At 43.1% G+C, this 23,141-nt stretch overlaps 1 protein-coding gene across 10 annotated transcripts in view; it reads left to right on the top strand.

The window, feature by feature from the left end:
- The window catches only part of rapgef2b (Rap guanine nucleotide exchange factor 2b), a 127,067-nt gene that overhangs the window by 7,611 nt on the left and 96,315 nt on the right, over positions 1-23,141 (top strand). The gene's annotated exons all lie outside the window — the stretch shown is intronic.

The following is a 23,141-nucleotide window of genomic DNA, read 5'->3' as shown; positions in this document are numbered from 1 at the left end:
ACTGCAGCGTGATGACATTTATGGTTGTTTTACAGTTTAATTGCACAGATAAACGTCTGATATCATAATTGAACTGGCGCCAGAATACCGCGCATTCCTGAAACCTTTTCCTCTGCTGGACTCCCGTCAGGATGTTTGTGTAGCTCTGTTGCTCCCCTCAAATCTAATAATGAAAAGACCAATCCCGTGTAGTTTGTGTTTGAACGCTCCACTGAGATGGAAGTTAAAAAAACACACACTGGCCTGATTGAACACAGAAACAAGGTTAAGCTCTAAAATGTTTGGCTGTAGTGTTTGAGAACACGTTTGTTTCTGAAGGTGTGAGGATATTTGTGTTAATAATTCATCTTCTCTTCTCAATGTGTGCGATAAAGTCATTGAAATGTTCAGTCTTCTCTCTCTTGTGCATCAGATGTGACTTCTGCACACGCTTGGAGTTATCTAAAATGTAAACTGGAGATAAGGAACCGTCAGGATGTTGCTTTGCTTGTTTATTGTTTTTTATTTTTATCATCATGACACTGGAGATCTGCCGAGATTCTGTCTGTCTGTCTGCCTGCTGCTGCAGCGTTGCATGCTGGTCTGTTGAGGCTGAGAAGAAAAGTTTTTAGAGCTCTGTGTGCTCAACTCGTCTACAGCCTCAGGGACCAACCATCGACTCCTCCGTGGATAATCGGGACCCAAGTTTCTGATATTTTTTTGACCAGTCAGCAGTTTGGACCTCAGTCGGTGCAAAAACATGAAGCAGAAGAAAGAAACTGATTAAAAGAATCATGTTTTAAAAAAGCGCTTCACAGATTTCACAGGCACACATTCTGAAAATGGCTCCGCGACCCACCTCTGGGTCCAGACCCACCGGTTGAGAACCACTGAGGATTTCTCCATGCGTTAGCTGGTGTTTGATGATTTGTGTTGCAGCTAACGATTTTCTGTATTAATTCATCCGTCTGGGCCTTTTTCTTGATAAAGCAGTTTGTTTATAAAATGCAAAAAATCTGAAATAATTATCCCTCACCATTTCAAAAAGTTGACTCTCAGTTTTCTGTTTTTTTTTTGTGAAGCATTCAGAAACCAGAGGAGTTTATGATAACAAGATCGACATAAAGACAACCAAGGCTCACACTTCTGAACATCTAATCAGAGAAATGTTTTCATTTTTTGTCTTTGAGTACAACTCGCTAATCAATCATCGAAAGTGCTGCAGAAGCAAAATGATTGTGAAGTTTCTGACTGCAACGCTGCCGTTTACAGAACAGAGCAATTTCAATTAAACTGTACATGAGGTCGTAATGATTCAAGGTGATGTGTGCACTCTGAGCACATATAAAATAATAAAAACACATTTTATTGTGTTTAAGGTGGATACTTCCTCTGGAGGTTCCTGTGAAAACTGTCCATGTTGCCAAGTATCCTTTCTATCATTTATCTGAGTTCCTTCTCAAACAATAGAGGGCGAGAGGAAGCCAAAGGAACACCATTTCTAAAATATGTAACAACACATGACCCACTTTGCCCTCTCTCTGCAGTCAGTCGACGCCCCCCTCCAGGTTATGACAGTTCAAGTTTCTTTCATCTGTTGGTTTGACACTTTTTCATTTCTCTAACTCTGCGAACAAAAAGAAGGAAATTATGTTTTTTGTTTTGTTTTGACACATTTCACATATTGGTGTGAAGTTGTAAAGCAAGAGTGAATACTTCAAACTCCACCTTCGACTTCCAGCGCCGCAGCATGCCGTATATAGATTTCATTGACTGCGTACATTCCTCAGGTTGCATCGGCCTTCCCATTCTTCTATCAGGATGTTGCTCTCAGAGTTCACACACACTACATTCTTTATGTTCAACATTCCTCACGGTATTTTTAAAGCAAAAAAAAAAAACAGCACTTGAGTCAAGGCTTCAAGAAATTCCTCTGGCCCTTCACAGCAGAAGGCAACAGACCTCCTCCTCCTCATGCCACCGAGCGACCACAGTCTTTACATAACTTATAGCCCGAGAACCCACTTGGCTTGCTGTGGGAGCTCAGAGAAATAAACTGTTCCCTGACGTGCATTATGTCCACGACTGCTATTGAGTTACGCTACTAGCTGCGGCCGTCATTAAAAGGAGCCTCATCCCCTAAATGGGATTTTGGAAATTCCTGCATTTGGAAAAAGTGACGCCAGCGGTAGAGACGGGAGACACTTTTCTTTGCTTTTGGAATTAAAAAAGTTCAGTGTATAGGCTGAAGTGATGCTTAAAAATCCTGACTTTAAGTGATACCTCTTGTGTCTGTAGAGGTTGTCATGTTATTGATGGAAACAAAACAGCGGACGTCTTTGAGTGAATTTTCCCTTTAGCCTCGTCCTCCTCCTCCCCTCACTGTGCAGGGCCTCGCTCTGCTGTATAATCTGCTGTATAATCCTCCCTCTTGGTGAACTGCTCAGACATGGAGTGGATCAGATTAATGTGTGTGATTAGAGATCTCTAAATCCCAGAACACGGGTTTCCAATGCAGCTAATACTTGTTTACAGTGTTTGTAACAATGGCACAGAAAGATGTTTTGCTTGTTGCAGAAACCGGGTTGAGATCAGGACGGGAGATTTAATGCTATTGTTTTGGGGAGGTTTTAATTTTCAGATTCATGTATGCATTAGGCGACACATGCCTTGCAGATTTCCTTCATAATTTAGAGGAAAAGTGGGTTAACTTGATGCTCCTATGCGTGGGTTTGCGTGGGTTCAAACGAGTTTCTCTCTGCCGCACTCTGTATTTGGCAGAGCACACGACCCGATCCCAGAGCACTCCATTTATCTTTTCCTGCTTTATTATTTTATATTTTTCTTCTGCAGACCTGTTTACTATCACAACCTTCTGTAATCCTTTCTCAGATGTGGAACCACAGCCAGGTTCATTAGCAGTGTGGCTCTGTGTTTCTGTCCACTTGCAGCAGCTAGAGAGTCCGTTTGAATAACACGAGAACGCCTCCAGTGAAATGCTCACCTGCTTCAGTTAAAGCTTTCAAATATTCATCAGGGAGGCAGACTTCCTCACTGCGCTGAAAGTACTCGGATATCTTCTGCTGCATGTTTTGAGTGTATACTGTGTTCAAAAACTTGCAATTGTAAAGATTCAGTTACTGTGATACATGACACTTAACACGCATGTCCTCTGCTGTGCACTTCTTAAAGCTGTTTATACAACGGATTTTCTTGATGATTATGTGTAATCAAATTGAAAATCCGGTTATGTACATCCGATGGATTGGAATTAATAGGATTTGTGATGATATCTATCTATTAGACGTTTGGGATTCACATCAGAGTCGCAGTTGTGAATCAATTCAAAGCGTCTAAAAATAGATTTTTCAAAACGTACTTTCTTTCTTCCTGAGTTTTTTTTTTTTTTTTTACCAGCACACACTTTGCCATGCAAACTCACTGCTGACATCTTCTTCTGTGCATCCTTTTCACCTTCATTGGCACACCGGTGTTGCAGTCACACAGCTGACATAGCTAGCTCTGAGTGTTGGTAACGTATGGCTGTGTAGCATACAATCCCCCCCCCCCCCGTGTAAGAGGAAGCTTGGCCCGCTGCATTCAATACACAAGGTCTGCAAAATGAAAGTGAAGTACTCCAGGAACGATTCAAATGCCCGGGTGCACATCGTATTCCTCGATCAGAGGCGGAAAGAGAACAACAGCCAACAGCTGCTGACAGACTCAAACAGCGTTACTTTATTGAGCCGCCTGCCAAATCTGAACAGAAAATAAAAACAAACAAGATTGCCATCAACGAAGGCTTTCAATCCAAGATCACGTCATTCTTTCACTGGCAGGTTTCTGATAAAGTGTGCAGCTTAAGCCCTCACATTTTATCACATTAAAGTATTTAGCAAAGTTAAGCAGCGTACTACTGGTCTTTCCTGGAAACCGTCATTGAAACTTGACTTTCCATTACTCATTGCTGTCGAGAGTTTCAGGTCGCTATATAAAGTTTGACATCCTTTTTTTCGTCCGAAAAACACGCTGGCATCGATTACAGAGAAAGATAAACCCACAGGCGTATGAGTCAAAGTGATTCAAAGTGATCGGATGTTAAAGAGCAGGTTGGTTTGAAGAGCACCCTTCAAACCAATCAGAATCTCAGCCAACTGTGTGTCTGTATGAAGAGGAAGTCGTCCCTCTTCCAGTGTAAACAAACACACACACCGCGGAGTCGAGGAGGGCTGCTGTGCCGTGTCAGTGTGGCATGACAAGTTTTCTTTGTGATAACATCTTTCTGTTACAACTGTAGGCCAAGACGTCTTTGACCCGAGGTCTAATTTTAAAGACACGTCGGTGTGTGTGTGTGTCAGGCGTGTGCTGTTGAATCATTATAACACTGTTAGCTGGACGTGTGTGTGTGTGTGTGTGTGTGTGTGTGTGTGTGTGTGTGTGTGCGCTTTTGATCCTAACGCTGCCCGTCAAGCCTCGTGCAAACTGTGGTTTATGGACAGCTGTGCTGGTAGTAGGCAGGTAATTACTTGGCCTATGTGAGCTAAAAGAGGTGATGCATTACAACGCTAGTATGAGCAGAAACAGCTGTCTGTGCTAATGGATGCTGTTGTCAGGGGGTGAAAACTGCTGCAGCAGCAGAAGTCCTTGAGTTCTGCCAGTGGGAAAGTGATGCAAGGTGGACAGCCCAAAACAAGGCAAAAGGAGGAAAGTAACCCAACACAAAAAGGAAAAGTTTCTAAATCACTGATTAGGAATCCTGTTGTTCCACTTCCTGTGCGCGGTGGAGCACATTGCTGTACAATATCTGTCTTGTTGGAAACCTTATCTTTGTAATTGGTCCCCGAGGGGTTAGTCTAACCTGTGGTTGGTCACGTTCCCTTACTCTGCAGCCCCTCAGTCCCTCCGCTGCCCATCGGGGGGGGGGGGGGGGGGGGGGGGGGATGTCAGATCATTACCCGAGGCCTCGACGTAATCTGATTCTCACTGGAATGTGGAATCTGGTTTGACAGTTTCTCCATGCTTCCTGCTTTTGGGAAAGAAAGGGGGTCATTATCTTAGCTTCCCTTTCGACCGAGCCACCGATTACGTTTTCTGTCAGAGTCCAGTCTGAGATTGTCAGGATGCTGTCTCCTATACTTTAAAAGAAGAGAGCTTGTGTGTGTGTGTGTGTGCGTGTGCCCAGATTTTTGAAGGCTTCTTCCTCTGGGACACATTTGTGGAAACATAATTTATTGCCGTGATGCAACATACCGCGTTCTGCCCAGACCACTTTTACTTCACTCTGTTGACATTGTGGTATGCTTTTTTTTCCCGCACCGTGCGAGCAATAATTTCTCACTAAATGCAGTGATGTCACTTCCAGCTCTTCAGCGTTATTTATTAAACTGCATTAGTTCATTGGCGCCTCAGACCTTGACCCGGCTAATTGACACTTGCCTCGCTCGACCTCAAACAGCCGACCTCGGCCAGACGTTTTCCCATATGGTGCTTTATTTCCAATGCCCGCTGAGCGCAGCCCCTCTGCATTAATCATTCTTGCCGTGATTAGGATGCAGATCTTCTTATGTGTAAGGCAGCCTTCTGCTTCTCCTCCTTCTCCTTCTTCTGAAAAGACCAAGCATCAAAAAGTGCGCTTACATAACGTCACATTAGCAGTTCTTCTGGGAGGCTCGTGTGTGTGAAATCCTCTTATGGCAGTATTTACTGATTTGTGATTGAGTAGTGTGGTTAGCTCCTCTGTTGTTTGTGGGCAAACATTCAAACAGAAAAGGCTGCACAGTACCAAGAAGAATAAGGACCGTAGTGTGAACTGTACGGCGCTACACAACGGGCAAGACTCAGCCCCCTGTGAGCAATGAGTCAGAATGAAAGAATTCTAATGGTCTTGTAAAGTTTATTTCCTGTGAAACCTCAGTGCATTTCTGCAACTCCATCCTACATATCGTTAATGTGATTCTGTGCCAAGACTGACGAGTTGTGCGGTGCTGCTATACGCTCGTCACTGCCGATGATACTGACGCGTATGTGTGACGGGAAAAACTCAAGATGATGAGCGATGATTCAGCCCAGCCGCAGAGAGTACAGACTGATGCTCCTACTTGGTAATAAAGTCTGTGTTACAGTTTAATGTCAACGAGTTCAAATATCAACACATCTGTCAGTCCATAATCTGAAGTGAAAAATGCAAACCTTTTGACTTTAGAGGAAGACTGTGCAACGTCTTGATCCAGTAGATGTCGCTCTTGAGCTCCAGCATGAAACCAAAACAAACTGCTGTTAGGCCACGCCTCCTCCGTACTGAAGCCTCCGCTCTCCTCCAGAGACACACCTCCAACCCCTCTCCACTCGCGTTCACATGAAGGAGTTATCGATTAGAACAAACCATAATGAAGCACCATTAAGCACAAGCGGCGGACAAAATAGTCCTTTACTCAAGCTGCATTGTTGTTAGCATGCTAATGTTAGCGCTCTTTAGTTAGCTCGTAGCTTCACATTTCATGTAAACTGACACAGAATGAGCGTGATCTAAAAACTCTTACTAACATCCAAATAATCAGTGAGTATGTTCTTCTTCTCTCTAGTTCTTGACTAAAACAGCTTTTATACACAAGGGGAGGAGCCGGCCGTCCCGTCCATGTAAACACGGCTCTGACAACAACACAGCCAGCGGGACTCGAGCTTCTCCCTCATTGTAGACAGTCAGGACTCAGAGACACATTTACAGAGTTGATTTCTGCTGTTTTTATTTATAAAAGTTTTTCACATTCTTCCTGTAAGTGATGGGAAATGAAGTTGTGTTGTCCTACATTTAACAGCTGCTGTTATTCAGGTTAATCACCTCTTCATTAATTGTGCATTAATCTGTTTTATTTTTAAGCAAAAGTCTTACATTCCTGGTTCCTGCCTTTAATAAGTCTTTAAATCTCTGGTTTCCTTCTATGGCTAAAAATAACTACAGGGATTGTGGACACAAAAAGACATTTTCTTTCATTCACATGAAAGAAAAACGTTTCTTTGTTGTTGATATTTTTAGACCACACAACTATTCAATTGTCAATTTGTTGCGACCCTGCGCAGCTTTACTTTCTTACCCTACATACCACATTAACATTCCCCTGAACTGAAATCAGTTTGCAGTCAGTGGTTGGAATCTGTAAATACAGTTAAAGAAACATGGTGCTTCTCAGTCGTTCTAACTGTTGCTGGTATGTATGAGTTTGGAGAGATGATAGTTTTGTCTCTGAATAGTTTATGGGAAATCACAAGTGAGCCCGACAGAGCTGACGAAATAAATCATGGAGGTGATTGTTTCGACTGTTCCTGAGAAGTTTGACTAACTCCTCTGATGAACTTTATTTGAAAAGATGTCGTACAGGGTGACTCTGTTTGTCCCGCAGTATATTAACATCTGTGCTGTACATAGTTTGTCGTCATGTTATGAAGTATGGGACTCACTCCGGGACAGCGCTTTGTTGTGTTGTCTTCGTTTCACTGTTCACCACTTTGTGTCTGACTGCCTGCGACTGTGTTATTATTGGGCTAAGTGAAGACTGTATTTGATTATAATTGGAGGGAAACATGCAGGTCATTCATGCATGCCTCCCTATAGGATCCAGCGCTTTGAATCCACCATTAAGAGCAGTGCGGAGCCGACACAATGACTCCCTGTTACAGCCAAGCTTCTGCTTGTCAAAAACAGTTAAAATCACACCAATTATTGAGTGGCTGCACTGGGAGTATAGCTCTTTTAACTACATTGTACCAACTGCAGTCATGCCAGGCAGGCTTAAACAAAGCCTTGTGTTATAGCCCAGTGCCCCATGAATCACAGGCTCACATTCATTTTATAGAGCATGTATGAAAAAGGCTAATGCAGTAAGAGAACTTTTTTTTTTTACTTGAACATTTATAGTTTTTTCTCTGAAGATTAAGTACACACATTAGAGAATTAAAGGGAAGATATTTTTAGATGTGGAAGGTATTTTTCTTCCATGGGCTTATATTGGGAAAAAAAATAGATTCAATGCAATAAAATGATAGAACTACTTTTAGCCTTGTTTCCACCATGAAGTACAGTTTGGTTCGGTACAGTAAACCCTGAACTTGCTTGCGTTTTCACCGCCAACCGTTCCCTTATTTGGTAATCTGGAGTGTAAGCCAGATGGAGATAGTCAACTGTAACAGTGTGACATCATAGCAGCCCAACACAGCATAGCCCGCGATAAATTAACTCAATTAATTAATTCAACGAAGAAGAAGAAGAAGAATAGGGACACAGTACACAAAAGGAACCCCTTAGGGTCGGATCGGTACCCTCGGCATCCCAACAGAAGGGTACGAAAAAAGTAGGACGGTAAGGATCTCTTATTTTGGTACCATTCCCGACTTTTGACGGTGGAAACGCCAATAAATGTGTACCGTACTGAACCGAACTAGACTGGACCGCTTGTTGGCCTACCTGTGAAAACCATAAACGCCAACTGGGCTAGCACCACAGCAGCCCTGTTTCTAACTTTGTCTTAACGTTTATAAAGGAATGCATTTTTAGGAATTCATTTTCAGTATCAAAAAAAACATTTACAATTACACTGCACTAAACTTTTTAAACTTCAGGGTCGATCTTACCAAAATAAAAGACATTTGATTTGACAAAATTGGATTGAAACAAAGATCTGCTTTTCTCTTTGGACTTCTAGTAGTTAAAAAAAGGGAAGGGATAAAAAAAGTTGAGACTGAAGTCCGAAAAGATCACAATGGTTTCGCCATGTTTCTTTTGTAAAACATCCTCAGGATATAGCTTGAAATCCCCGTCCTGCAGGAGCCGAGACCTATTTCAGTGTCGGGGGGAAGTGAAAGGTCTTGGGTGTGATCATAAAGCTTTTCTGTAAACAGGAAACCTTGCATTCAAGACTAGGCGAGCTCCAAGTGGTTGCAAACGCTGCACTCAAGAAAACTACGATCAGTAAGTCAAACATGCATCTTTTAAATCCTCAACAGACCTTCATGAAGTGACACTTTTAACACCTCCAATTCCCCCACCCCCAACAGAGACTGATGTTCCAAGATTGTATTATAAGCTATTACACACGACCTTCAGGCAGGAGGCATTGTTGGCCTTATAAGCTCAAGTGGCTCTTTGTCTCAGCTGTGACCTTATCTGGCAGCTCACCAGATCAACAGCTCACAGAGACAGTTCTCCCTCTGCCTTTAGAAAACAACACTTTCATTCCCTCCACTCTGTGTGTGGAAGGTTTCCCAGCATGACAATCAAAGCCTTGGAGATAAAAGGTGAGGAGTCACACCTAACGCACGCAGGCAGGCGCTAAATCAAATCTCCATTGTGACGGGCGACGATGAAAGAGAATAGATGACAATGTTGTCTACTTGCTAACAAAGACGTTGCTTTCTACCCGCTCTGGGGGAAATATGTGGTGTGAAGTTAGAGACCCTTTGGAAACACTCCACACATGAAACTACTGCTCCTTCAATTAGCTGCAGCATGTTTTTAATGTTCAGTTATAACACTGTTTGTTCCATATTGGCCAAACTTATTGGATACATGTTGAATGCAATATACCGTATCTGTATTTCCCATATGAGTCCAATTCCCCTACAGTGGCTACCTGGGGCTACTAAGTTTTATATCCCTATACTCTTAAGCATTCTCCATGGTATGGTTACATTTCCAAAGAAAAAAGGGGGTAGATAATGCACATCATCTCGTATGGTGCAGGGCAGTGCAAGAACGGACTGAGGAAGGAAATATATGCCACACAAAGTCCATGAACTCAGAACGTTTCGACCAGAGGACCTGAAGAAGACCTGAAGAAGACCTGAAGAAGACCTCTGGTCAGAACGTTGTGATTTTGATGGAATCAAAACAAGCATTTGAGCAATTTGCGGACATACCTTCTTCTTCAGTCTGATGGTTCCATTTCCAAACACTGTGATTCCTTTGTGTTAGCGTTAAAGCTAACTCACTCCTGACTTGAACTTTAAGCCATGAAAGAGTTCAAGTAGATGTAGAAACAGTCAAATGTAAAACAACTGAACCCCCTGTTGTCTGGATTTTTCCCTCAGGTTGCTTTGGGTTAGATGTTAAATGATTCTATTTTAGTGCCGTTGATGAGTTATTGCTACAGCTGACTCCAACACTTTGAAGTGATGTGAAGAGACTGTGGGAAAGTTTAAACATATGAGCTACTGTATGAATATTAATGAATGGTATGTAATAGTCACTTGTTTTAAGTTGTGTTCCTTTTCCCCTTTTCTGCTTTGTTGTTACCTCCTGAACAACTGTGCATCAAATTTCCCAAGATATTTCCTCGCATACAAACAAAACTCAGACTTTCCTCTGGTGACCATGCGGGGGACTTTTTGTGGCTTCGGGGTCCTGAAAGAGAACTGTGGCCCGTGTGAAAGCCGTTTCTGGTGGTGAAAGAGTTGCTCTGGCTGTTCCCTAGCAACCGGTCACTAGAGTAACACAGTGATACTCGGGGTCGTAGGAGAAAAGGAGCAGAGATATAAAGAATTGATTATTGAGTTTGATAAATGTTAGAACAGGATTAATGGCTGTGTGGACGCAGATGAAACAGATTCAGTGGCAGTAAAGTATTGAACACGTCGGGAATCAGTGTTATTTTTCTCCCATTGTTGTACTCTGGGGGATTTCATAAGCAACTCTCCTCCTTTGGCTTCTATTTGTGTCAAGTTAATTGGACAGAAGAAAAAAAGTGGTGGGGGGGGGGGAGCTGGGACCGATGCATTTTTGGATCATTTAGGCCACCATGCAAGCCATTTCTCCCAGGAAGATTAAAGCACAACCCCAGCCCCATTTTATCCACCCTGCTCCTCTCTCCTTGGTTTTTCCCACTCTGAGCTCACATGAATTGATCTTTATATGATGTTGCGTAACTTTGTGATGATTGCCCCTGCACCTCTTTGAGGCCTTTGTTTGAGCGAGATGGAGCGGGTTTCATTCGGCCGGACAGTTGGCTTTGTTCCCGGGAACCAAACCTGCTACGATGAGGTTCAATGACAGAGCTGAGAGATCTCTTTGTATCCAGTGTTGGTCAGAGTCCACCGTTGAGTCCACATGAAGCCTCTGTCATTGTTCAGGCCGCCTGTTTAAAGCTAAAATAAGTGCAGTGATTTAAACCTTGGATATCACGATTACAAGTCTTTAATTGCATTTTTTTACACAAGCTATCTCAAGAACAATGTCCCAATAGTTATTAACTTAATCAACATGGCTGATAAAAAACATTGAATATTGCTTTTGCCAAACCTCAAATCCCAAAATATTCAATTTAGTTTAAAGGAAGAATGTTCAAAACTTTGACACATAAAAACAGCAGAAATCAACTGTGTAAATGTGTCTCTGAGTCCTGACTGTCTACAATGAGGGAGAAGCTCGAGTCCCGCTGGCTGTGTTGTTGTCAGAGCCGTGTTTACATGGACGGGACGGCCGGCTCCTCCCCTTGTGTATAAAAGCTGTTTTAGTCAAGAACTAGAGAGAAGAAGAAGAACATACTCACTGATTATTTGGATGTAACATAAGCGTTTTTACACCACGGCAATACAGTGTCCTTTTATCTGCAATATGATTTTAAGGAGTTACAGTCAGATTCAGTTTGAAACACTTCTACAGCACTACGTAATCTTTCCAAACTGTGTGAGTGTTTTCACTTTACAACCCCGGTACACTAACACACATGTTTTATTAAGGATGTTAATGTGCAGCGGTAGATGCAGTGAGTGTGTCGCAGCTGTGTTTACAGTAAGCTAAAGTGGTGGACTTGAGTCTGGGTGGCGCTGTGGTCCGAGGAGTGGTTGCCATGGTGCGACCCGGCGGCCTCAAACTGTGTCAAGAGAGAGCACATTGTTTGCTAATACTGAGAGTGTGTTTTGTGTATTTGTGTTTGTCCTACTATCCTTTGTGAAACATGATTGGTTGGATTAATGTTGAGCGCTATCGTTAGCTCTAAAAGTCCAAACAGGTAAAGGAACAATAACGCAGAAGAAGAGGTTTATCTGAACAGGTGTTTCTCTCATCACACACTTTCAGGGTTTGGTTGGTAATGTCTCATCCCAGATCTTTAATTCATTCCTGCAGAGCCGTTAATAGCTTTGACTTCTTGCCCCGTGTGTGTGTGACAGCAGTCTGGGATTATGCAGCACGACCGTGTCAGCAGATATCATTCAGTGCTAATGAGATCGCTGTGAGATCCTGCATCCGTGTGGCATGACTAAAGCCATGTGTGTGATGATAATGTAAAACAAGACTCGGGCCGAAAACCTTTAACTTCTCAGACAACTTAGCAAAGACAGCAGTGCATTGTTGTTATCTTAAAGTGTTTCAGAAGAGGCGATACAGAATTAAGAATTAGTGTTTTTCACTTTACAAACAGGAGGATGTTCTCTACCTGTGCTGAGAACAATGCAGCTCTGGTACTTTTTTGGTTCTCCGGACAAACAAGATTCTGTCCATGTTTCTTTACAATATCGTTTATGTTACCTTGCTTCTCACCTGGAGGAGCGGTCGTGTTATCGCTTGTTGTTGTTGTTGTTGTCTGCTATCATGCAGCAAACGGAGAGAGAGATAGTGAGCTGCAGCATTCAGCTATCGCACTGCATTCCTAACACTGTATGACATTTTGACATGCTCACATGTCACATGATACCAAAGCCGACACCTCGTATAACACCATCTTTATTTAAGAACAAGCTCGCTGCTGCTGCTGCTGGAGGTTTGGTTGTACAGTTCCCTTAAAGACACACACTCTCACCTCTAAACCTGTGTGTGTGTGTCTGTGTGTGTGTGAGCCAGCTGCTAGCCTTGATCGAAGCAGACAGGTCGGTTTAACCCTCAGCATTCACTCACTGCAAAGACAAATTGGCTTTCTCTTGAAACATTCCGTCTTTTTGTTCGTTGTTCTTAGATTTCTGCAGGATCCTTCTGAGAAAGTTGAACTCTTTTCCTCTACTTGTGCAGCCTCGCATGAACCTAATTTGCATGCCTCAAGAGGCCGAGTGCGTTTTAGTTCTGGGGGGGGGGGGTTATTCTGGCAGGCGGCTCAAGTAGGTGCTTTTAAGCTCATTCACATGCCTGCCCTGATTCCTGATCAGCCAGTCCCCCCATGTCCACCAGTAGCCTGACCAATGGTGGGAAATAAACTGCTGCTCCAGAGGGCCATTAAATCCAGTCTTTGACTTCCCAGAGAGCCTCTTTAGTCACACAACATCATTCAGAGGTGTAACTCTTCTTAATGGTTTCCATCATGGTCTCATAGTTGTGGTGGTTTCTTTAGGTGTCCTTCCTGTGCACAAAGAAGAGGCCGCTGTTGTTGGAAACCCCCGGGGCAGGTGGCAGAGGAAGTGCGATTGTTGGTGCAGCTCTTTAATTCAAGCTTGCGAGACAGCGAGGAAGAGTGAGGACGCTAATGTGCTCCGCTAGCTTAACCTGTTGAGTTAACACCCACATGCTTAATGAGAATAAGGCGGCTAATTAGCTTTGCATTGTACATGCCCACTTCATTCAAAGGTTTAAATGCAGGACATCTGCGCTGATTTATTCTTTTTTTATCAACCATTTGAAACCGATACTTCATGCTCGTATACTCTTCACCTGGTTAAGATTAAAATAAATATCTGTTAAAGTGCAGTAAGCAGCAGAGATCTCTGTTTGGTTTCTTTTCTTTTTGCAGTCGTTCTCAGGAGTTACTTCAGTTTTCCTTCCCAAAGAGAATGGACGTGTTGTTTTGGGAATGAGCTCGTCCCATCCCACCGCTGAAAGCTGCTTCTGTCGTGACGCCGCCGGGCAGTGAGACCTCGACGTTTAGCCGGGGCAGCCAGCCGCAGATAGCACGGCGTAGCTGTGATCGTCACCGTGTGACCTTGTTGTAGTCCACAAAGCCTCCACCTGCTCTCTCACGCAGGCTAATGGATAAAAATACCCAGCAGATCCCACACTCTGTGTCAATAAGAGACTCAAGGACAGCTGCCTGGCCACCCTGTTAACAAGTGGGAATGTACAAACAAAGGCAAGGGAATACACACACACTTATACACAAACACACACACACACAAACACACACACACACACACACACACACACACACACACACACACACACACACACACACACTGGCACCCGGTGGAACATCATACCCCTGCCCCCTGAGGTGCATGATGAGCGCCGTGCACATTTGGAATAAACTGCCGGCACTGCTGTTTTGTCTGCTCCAGAAGGGGCGGCGGGCGGGGGGTGGTGGGTGCGGGGGGGTGCGGGGGTCTCTTCTCAGTCCCACTTGGCACACTGACACAGACACGCTGCAGCGTTTCTGCTGAGATGACAATATAATGCAATATATTGCCATTAGCAGATATTGCACCGTAGGCAACATGACCTTCCAACCTTCAGCACGAGCTGTCTCGACTCCCAGCGGTCTGTTCACCTCGTTACAGGGCCACAGGCTCTTTATCTCCTCGTACTGCAGCTCCTGTCCTCTCCATTATTCTCCAATACTCACTTTGAAAATTGTGTTTCCCCTTTCACTGATGCAGCCATATGCTTTCATTAGACAGCCAGACGTCAGAGAGACTGACATTTGATTTAATACAACGCAGCAGTAGTCCTGTGTTCTGCAGCCTGCGTGGTTATTTTTGACATTTAGCAGTTAAACTAAATGAACTCTTTGTATGACCCGAGGGAATCTGTGCTTTGATATGCTGTCAGGTAAATTATGGCTGCAAACAACAATTATATTCCTTACTGTGTTATCTTGTGAATGACCTTTGAAATAAAGAGTGACATCCTTGCAAACTGCAATTTACTGCGCGCACTAACCACTGCACCACCAGCGCCCCGCAAACTGCAATTTAATGAAAACCTCCAAACGTAGAAACATGCAAAACATCTGGAAATGACAGCTCTTTATACAGCTAATATGTAAACTTCATTATTTGGCATATCAATGTGAAAATGTTGAACTAGTCATCGCACATTGCAGGTTTTTGTCCAGTTCTGCAGGAGTGAAAACAAGCACCCAAAAAAAAAATGACACAAAAATGACAAACAGAAGCGTCAGATTATCGCTCTGCAACACGGGTGATAAGAAAATGTTTTGCCGTTCTGTCTACTAATCAAATAGTCGACAAATAATTTAAGCTCCAGTTTATGTGGAAAAAAGACAAAACTGTAGTGATAAATAATTCATGACACTCCTGCGGTCATGAGGGATGATTTCTATTCAAACGCCTCTGATAGAAGCTGCTTTTTTTTTTTTTTTATCCTCTGAGCTTCAGCTTTACAAAGTTTTTAGTTTGTATCATGTTGAATTATTAAGGCTGCAGCATTTGTATTTTAAAAACCTCATAGTTTCTCAGCAGGTCCCTTTTTAAATGCACAGTCCTAACATTTGACCCAGTTGGCTCCTCGGCTTGGTATGCTGCTATGTGGTACCTTCTATAAGTTAGCGAGCAGCGGGGGGCGGTGGGGGGGGGGGGGGTGTTTGACTTGGACTGCCTCTTGCATGTGTCTGTTGGTGTGCAGACTTTATCTAGCCGGTGTCATCCGAAGAATGCAAGCCTCACCCCGACCTGACACACAAGACGGGCCCCTTTCCGCTGTCACGGTAAGAGGATCCAGGAATACCAACGTGTCACTGAACGCGGGGTCGCTGGTGTAGAAAGAGCAGAGCTGGAGAAAGGTCAAAACTTCAAAAGAGGAATGTTCTGGATCATGACGTAGCACAGAGCTGCATGGAAAGGTGTTTATTTGGAGTGATCAATAAATCCCATTAGATGAGGCTTTCTTTAGAAATATGTTTCCCCTTTCCTCTGAATGAGAAACTAATATAGTAAATCTTAACGCCCACATGTTTTGCAGTTCAAACACAGAGCTTTAATCCGGCTTCTTTACCCGTGGTGATGTCACCCTAATGAGCTGTTTTTTGCATCATGCATGAATCTCAAACCTTGAAGCGTCCACAGCGAAGGTTCAGGGGGGGGGGGGGGGGGGTGAAGATAGGTATGTGCAGTTTAAAGCTCACCCACCCTGCAGTGACAAGTGAGCAATTGTTGTAGAAGTAGGTCGTCCTCGCTCCAGAATCGCCGGGGATTAATTTGTGCCTTTTTTTCACAGCTATTTTCTGCAACGCAACGACAACAAGTCCTCCCCCGCGCTAAAGTGCCGTGATTAGGACGGCCATTCTTTCTTTGACTGCCAGGGATCAAGGTCGTAAGCGTCTTAAAGACAGGCAGGCTGGAATGAGCCAACCGGTTGAAAGATGCAGCTTTGTTCCCCTGAATGCAGCAAACAAGAGGGCTGGAGTAGTCAAACTGTGGATTTAATTGGATGTTTAATTGTGTTGTCTTCAAGCATGAAGCAATATTTATCATGTTTTGTGCACTTCCCTGCGCCCCGATATCCTGTTTTTTGGGTTTTTTTTTTTTAGCCCAAAATGATCCAAAATGTTGCTGATGAGGAAAGAGTGTCACATGCTACAGTTTGTCATTTCTGAAGCAGCAAACGGCTGCCACAGTGGACAGAAGGAAGGATCACATTATGCCAAATTTCACAATTTGCCAGTGAGATGTGACTCAGTGTGAAAACTCATTCAGACAATTTGCCTGGCAGGGGCTGACAAAAAGTGCATATGCCTCGCAGTAGGTGGCCTCCCTGCTTTCTCTCTCACTCTCTCTGACTTCCTATTCATCTCCCCCGCTGGCTTCAGGAGAACAAAAGAGCAGCTACTAGACAGACTGTGGTAGTAGCATGCGTAATGAGAGACAAGATGAGCATTTTCTCCTTTTTGGATATTTGATATATTAAGTGACAGAATTGTTCTAGTTCACACACATCTTGTAATTTAGATTTAACACAGCTGTGTGTCTCTGAAATCTGACCTTTCTGTCAAAATGTTACCAAAACTAGTTCTGCTATTCTGCATTAATATCATTTAAAGTCTTTATCTGTGATTTTTTACACTTAAATGTAGAAATCAAGTATCTCCTCTGAAAATAACTCTGTGAGTCATGACTGTCTACAATGGGTGTAACACCCGAGTCCCACTGTCTGTGATGTTTTCAGAGTTTTCAGAGTCCTATCTTCACTTTGTTTACATCGCCCGGACGGCCGGCTGACTCCTCCCCTCCTGTATAAAAGTTGTTTAATTGAGGGACTAGAGAAAAGAAGAATAACATACTGTACTCACTGCTTAACTGTGTTTCTAGATCACGCTCATTTCAGGTAAATTTACATGCAGTGTGAAGATACCAGCATAATAAAGATCGCTAGCATTAGCATGCTAACACAACAATGCAGCGCGAGTTGTTTTGGTTTCATGCTGGTGCTCAAGGGCGACATCTGCTGGATCAAAAAATCACATATAAAGCCTTTAAATATGCAATATCTTTTAAAATGTGGAATATTAGCTGTACAAAACAGGACAATGAACCAGCTCTATTTTGGCTCTCAGATTCTGTTCTGAGTTATTTTTAAGCTTGCACAAAGTTTCTTTGGTTGAAGATGAACCGAAGTCTTATTCTATGGATCCTCTGATAGTGTAGAAGCTGCTGCATCAATTTGATCCCTCCTACTTTCTTCCTTAATCCAACAAAGTGTAAAAGTGTTTAAATATCAGGTTTTTACTCTGGACAGGTCAGACCTAAAACAAGAAGACAATATTCATTTGACCGAGCTGAACTTTGAGACAATCGTTTTCTTATCAAAACAATGTCATTGTGTTTACACTTTGCAAACAATGGTTTTTGCATGTCAGCCAAAGAACCAAAAGTTTAAACTCCAGCACCTGTAATGTCCCCACAGAATGTAATATGAGTCTATTCAAGTTTTTAAGAAAAGTACCAGAAACTTCCCGCTCCTGAACCTCAAAAAACACCCAGCACATCACCGTATTCAAAAAGATCACTTTCCATAGGGAGGAGTGCACACTCAAAGGATGAGACGCTCTATCCTCTTCTTTAGCATTGTGCTAACATCAGCTGCTGTGCATTTAATTTAAGAGAAGATCTTTCTTGCCGATACAAAAAAAAAAAGCATAGATTCTGTTTCATGGCAAAGCGAATGTTTCAGTGCTGTGTGAGTAAAAGACGTGCGAGGGAGATTACATATGGGAGGATTTCCTCGACAGCAGTTCAGACGTCTGGAGATGCTAATGTTGTCAGCGAGGGAGCCGGGATCATTGATTTTACTCTGTGGGATGACTCAGTGAGGGGAGAGCTGTGGAGTGGGCTTTTTATGGCTTTATAACACTTAATCGGTCGTTTCAGAACCATATTACAAACATAACCTCGTCATCTGCTGTTTGCTGTATCGCTCCCTTGACACACATTAACAGATCTCAGATGTTACTGAAATAAAAACACGGTGCTACATTTCTGCAGACAGCAAACAGATAAGAGAAGTGGAGAATGAAAATGCATTACTGTTGAATTACACAGATTGAGTTTCTGTTCTAGACGCATGGAGGAGGTGAAATATTCAAATATCTGCTCGTGCATCAGATTCAAAGGCGGTGCAGGTCATCAGAGATGTCCTTCACCTCCCTACCTGAGACTCCTGTGTGTGTGTGTGTGTGTGTGTGTGTGTGTGTGTGTGTGTGTGTGTGTGTGTGTGTGTGTGTGTGTGTGTGTGTCTCTCCCACAGTGTCCCATTGTGTTCCTCTTTGATGTTTGTCTGCAGTGGGTGATAGATGCATGTGGAGGTCTGCTATCTGCACTCAGCCAGAGAGACAAATGAATAAAATGGATTGACCATTTGTGCCGCGGTGAAAAGGGCCCGAGCAGAAGGAAAGCTTCTCCTATCTGGCAAACAGACTCGGCGGTGTTAAGAGATAAGAAAAAGCGGGGCGGTGTGACGTAACCATAGAGCACTGCAGGGTGACCCAGGGCTTAAACAATACTGAGTCTCTTTAAATACTGGATTGTTCTGCTTTCATCCTGAAGGATTCAGTCTTTCTCTTCATTGCTTGTGGTGAGAATCCTGATGGGATCAAAATCAAGCTGTGGGAGGTTATTATAGATTCAAAATCCAAACAACTCCAGTTTAATTAGCATAACCATCATGTTATTACGCTTTTATTGAGTTTACAGACATGAAGGAATTGAAGAAATGACATCCCAATAAGGAAAACACTTTAGGTACTGTACCTGTGTTCATATGAAACAGAACGCCTGTGCACTGAACTCATAAGCATGCATGGGAATATGGAGGAAAACATGAAAATGAAAAGAGTTTGAATGATGTCAGATAAATATTTTCTACATGATCCTGCATCCTGAATAATGTAGAAAATGTTTTTCCTCATTTCACACATTTTGATCAAATTCATCCCACCTTTTTTTTCACTCATGGTTTTCAAAGGTTTTTATTGTATTATTGTGTCACACTTACATTTAGATGCCCGGCCCTCAAAAGGGCTGACATGACACCATGAATATAATCGGTACCAGTATCAGGGTGCAGAGTACATCTATTCATTGTCATGGAACAAAAAGAGGAAAGCAAGAAGCAACACAAACCCAAATTAGACAAAATATCTCGTCTTCTTTTCCGAGCTTTTGAGACAAAATTACCGAGCTTAAACACATCAAACTTCTTTAACAGCCATTCCAGTTTTTGCTCATCTGCCCGCCCCAGTATTTCAGGATTTTGACGAGCTACTTCATGAATCAATCATTCTCTTAAGTCGTCATATTTTGTACAAAGCAAAAGAAAATGGGTCTCAGTTTCCACTTCGAGTTTTCTTTGAGAATATTTTTGAATCGAGCGACTTCAGCCAGAGGGAGAATACCAGATATTTAATGAGTAGTTACAGTTTTAGCCCTTAGTTTATGTTGAACAGGTTTTACCTGCGAGGGTTAAGGTAAAGGCTAAAAAAGATTGGATAGTAAACCCTGATATTCCTCGATTTATTCAGACATAAAAAGTCTGCACACCAGAAGCTGCTCAAATAGAATTTAATGGAATATCACATGTAACGTTTCAGGCCCTCGACCTTCATCAGACATTTTGGCAAAGAGAAATCGAGAAGGACAACTTCACTAGAAAATGGTGAATGAGCCTTTTTTTAATTTACAAGTAAAACTTGTTTTGAGAGGAAATTCTTTGTGACTTTGAAACCAAACAAGCGACGCTCTTCACACTTTTTGTTCACCGGTATCTTTTCAGGGTTTTAAGCTGCTGTATTTGTTTTCTCTGCATCCTTAAGCTGTGGCTTTTCCTCCTCAGTCTCAATAAACTAAATCAGTGCAGGAAACACATCACGACTTCCTTGACCCCCCGTCCCCCCCTCCCCTCCCCGCCCCCCCCCCTCCCTTACCCTCTGAATGCTTTGCCACTCAACAGGCTGGCACTGAGCCGACACTGCACCCTCTCCCTCTGAATATAATAGGTGGAAAATGGAGTGTGTGTGTGTGTGTCTGTGTGTGTTTTTGGGCCACAAACAGGGAACACAAGGCGTACCATTGTTTTCCTGTAAGAGTAGGAAATGCCTCTACTCGTTGGGCTGCATTGCTCTGCGTCCACCTGTCTGACAAACGGAGGTGTAGACGATGACGTGCTGCGCCGCTTAGAGGAAATAACTGCAGAAGTTTAGAAAGAGGTCACATTTACTTACTGTACGTTACTGGAATGTGAGGAACGCCAAGGTAGTTCTCCCCTCACACAGCTTTGAGGTATCCATGAGGTTTATCAAGAACAGCATCTTGGTATGTTTTTCCTTCAGCGGGGAGGAGGGGGGAGGTGGGGGGGGGCACCTGTGTTTCCTGGAAGGATTAGTCCAGAAGAGGAAGGAGGACGGATTAGAGGGCGTTACTGCTGTAGCCTACATGGGAGTTTGAGCTACTACCCCCCCATCCCCATCCCCCCCAAAAAAGCCCAAAAGCCAGCAGTAAAAAAAAAAAAAAAAAAAAAATGTGCAAGCTTTGTCTTTATTCAGCATAAACAATGAGGCGAGTTTGGCTTAGGATGCAGCCTTCATCAGCATGTCCCACTTTCAGCTCCCCGCCCGCTCCTCATGTTCTCATCTCCTTCCTGTCTCTGCTCGGCGAGCGGCTGCTGCCCGCTCTCAGGCTAAAAGATGTGAATGAAAATGAAGCAGGCGTCTTTCTAAGTGATGTTGAAAGCACACGGATCAAACCCCCCCTCTGCGTTTGATCTCTGCACTAAATCAGCTGTTAGAATAATTACTCTTTCATTTTTTGAATGTTCACTTGTTTGGAATAGCAGATTAACTAATAGGCTGTTTTTTTGTTTTTTTTTAACTGAGGCTTTTGTTGTGATTCTATGATTATTCCCCCCCCCCCCCTTTCAGCCCTATGTGGTGGTTTTTTGTTCGGCTCTGTCTGAAAGGAAAATCAGACCGGAAAATGTAGGGCTCATGGAGCGAGGAAGACGGGGGTCCTTTACATTCCTTCCATACAGTCTGAATCTGAAATATTCAAGACTCAAGCCACAATTGATGGTTTTGCATGTTTCTTCCTGTGAGGCTGCTGTTTGAGTGGTGCTGGTGATGTCACTGGGGAGCAAATAGACCTACAACACTGCCACCTAGTGGCGGCCGTCTGTCTGGATGATTAGCTCCTTTGTGTCTCAAGAAGGGAGATCTTTGCAGCGACAGTCAACACAGTCAGATTGATGTTTTTATGACATTCTTTCTGGTTGGTTTCCCTTCAGGGTTTTCTTCATTTTCTGAGACCGGAACCCAAACAAAACTTGTGATTTCTGAGATATTGGTATTTGTATTTTTTCCTTGTGTTGCACAATAGTGAGTTTCAGGTTGTAGTGGGGACTTTGTGGTTACAGTTTGATAAAAGTCCAAGATATGACAGAGTTGTTGTGTGCAGAAATTATTGCAAAAAATAACAGCTTTGATAAAAAATGTCTAAAGTGAGGATTTTTCTTTCTCCCTCTTGTGCTCCATGCGTGACAACGAGAAACATCGATGTAAATTCACATAAATCTGGAGTGAATTGAAAGTGACCCTGCAGTGGTAGAAGATTTCTCTAATCTTCCCTCACAGAGATGCTCAAAAGATTGCACCTTAAATCAGGTCTGTTCCTTTAATGAGCCGACGAGTGGGGCGCTGATGTAGCTCGGTTTGTAGAGCAGACGCTTCATGTACAGACGCTTCAGTCCTTGCCGCACCTATATGGGCGGTTCGATTCCTGCTCCTTACGCTGATTGATGCATGTCATCCTCCACTCGGTGTCTCTCTACATCTGTCCTATCCTATAAAGGCCTAAAAGCCCATAGAATAGTATTTCATAAAAAGAGCCACTGAGTAATCTTCCAGGTATTTCTTTCAAATTCTTTCATGAATTAAATGCTGAATAGAATATGATAAAATTGTCAGAAATGTGCTCCAAAAAGGCGTGAAACCTTTTGAGATGTCCTCACATTTCTTGTTTTGTATGCAGGAAGTCAGAAGAAGGGAGTCTTTGATTATTTTGCTGTACTAACTAACCCTAAAACCCTAACTTTAAAAAAAGAAGACATTTTTGGGGGATATTTTGCCTTTAGTGGATATGACAGCTGAAGAGAGACAGGAAACATCGGGGGGGAAAGAGTAATGGATGACATGCAGTAATGATCTGAGGTCGGATTTGAACCGACGGCCGCTGCGACGAGAGCTAAAGCCTCTGTTAAGCACGAGGCTATCCTTTAAAACCCTAACTTGATCCAAATATTGTATATTTTAAGATACTGTACATCAAGGTAGTTCCCAGTGAGTTTATTCCCTTCATTACATGTTAAATATTGCACATTGATATCACACTCTGTAAACCCTAATGTCACCTTCACATTGGACATTTCATTTTGCATTAAAAATAAATAAATCTTAAATAAATCTCACTGGTTGTTGTGCTGAAACATTTCCTCAAGCTCAACATCCTAGTCTGCAGTTCCTCAGCTCCCCCAGTAGGTGGCAGTACGTGTCTGAACTTTGCCTCCGATGAGCCGTTCTGCTCTGTGTTTTACTGTTTCACTGTTTCACTGACCACAGACACTTTGAAACATGAGGATCTGGTTAGCGAGGATATCACAGTGTGTGATGTAACAGAGGCCCGCCTGCCCTCAGGACACTCTCTCCCTCTCTCTCTTGAGTCCGCCTCGTAAAGGGCCGAACCCAAATAAC

The sequence above is a fragment of the Labrus bergylta genome, chromosome 9, assembly GCF_963930695.1.
Source record: "Labrus bergylta chromosome 9, fLabBer1.1, whole genome shotgun sequence".
In the NCBI taxonomy this organism is placed as follows: domain Eukaryota; kingdom Metazoa; phylum Chordata; class Actinopteri; order Labriformes; family Labridae; genus Labrus; species Labrus bergylta.
This window is presented reverse-complemented; position numbering and strand designations above follow the sequence as displayed.